Source organism: Bison bison, unplaced genomic scaffold (genome assembly GCF_000754665.1).
Source record: "Bison bison bison isolate TAMUID 2011002044 unplaced genomic scaffold, Bison_UMD1.0 scf7180017864377, whole genome shotgun sequence".
NCBI classification, from domain to species: domain Eukaryota; kingdom Metazoa; phylum Chordata; class Mammalia; order Artiodactyla; family Bovidae; genus Bison; species Bison bison.
The window spans coordinates 258,126-259,099 of NW_011494949.1; positions in this window are offsets into that span (position 1 = coordinate 258,126).

Below are 974 nucleotides of genomic sequence, written 5' to 3' on the forward strand. Positions count from 1 at the left end.
GGACTAATGCAGCGTCTCCAGACGGCCACACCCAGGCCTGCGAGGACCGACAGGAACCGACCGGCCTCTGCCGCTGCAGGCTGACCCGGTGAGGACCCAGGACCAGCACGTCCTCAGGGGCGGACCGTGTCCACGCCGCCACCCCGGGAGGCCTCGGAGAGCCTCGCGCTGCGTGTCCACGCAGCTGCCCCGGGAGGCCTCGGAGAGCCTGCGCTGCATGCCTGCGGGCTGCTGAGCCCTCGAGGGGCAAACCCGCAGCAGACGGGCTGGGGCCACGTAGACACAGTGCGCTTGGCCCTACAGGCCTCTGTAGCACACGGTTTGCACCCGCTCTCTCGCACGCGTGCCCACCACTGTTCCCGGGCAAGGAGCACGGCCCGAAACACTGCAAACGCTTAAAGTGAGCACGTCGGACCAGCACCTCCTGTGCCGTGCAGTCCTCTGCAGGGTCCTGGGGGGCCGCGCCCCTGCCTCCTGCCCCCACCCCCGCACCAGGCTCACCTGCTGCAACAAGCAGCTGCTGGCATGGGTGTCGAGGCTGGAGACCCGCCAGTGGTCCAGGGCTGCTGGCAATTGCTGCATGGACTTCACGCTGGTGGGGACGCACAGGAGAGAGAAAGCACATGTGTCAGCAAACGGGGACTCTTGGGGGCCCAGAAAGTCTCTCTATCCTGGTTTTCCATTTTCCTGAGGACCTCACAGCTTGGGATGGGTCGCGGGATCCCCCTGCCCCAGAAAAGTCAGAAAGCAAGCAGCCCTGCTGATCCCCGGAGCCTCCGACATGGACGGAGAACCGGGGCCTCCTGTCTTAAGCCCCCGTTTTGTGGGAATTCGTCGCACTGAACCTAAAATGCGCACGGGAGGCTCACGTTGAATTATCCACAGGTGGTCATCTGAGCCTTGAGGAATGGAGGGCCCGGGAAGGCTAGCTGAGAGAGATCGGAACGTGAGGAGGACTGGGACTGCTGCGGCTG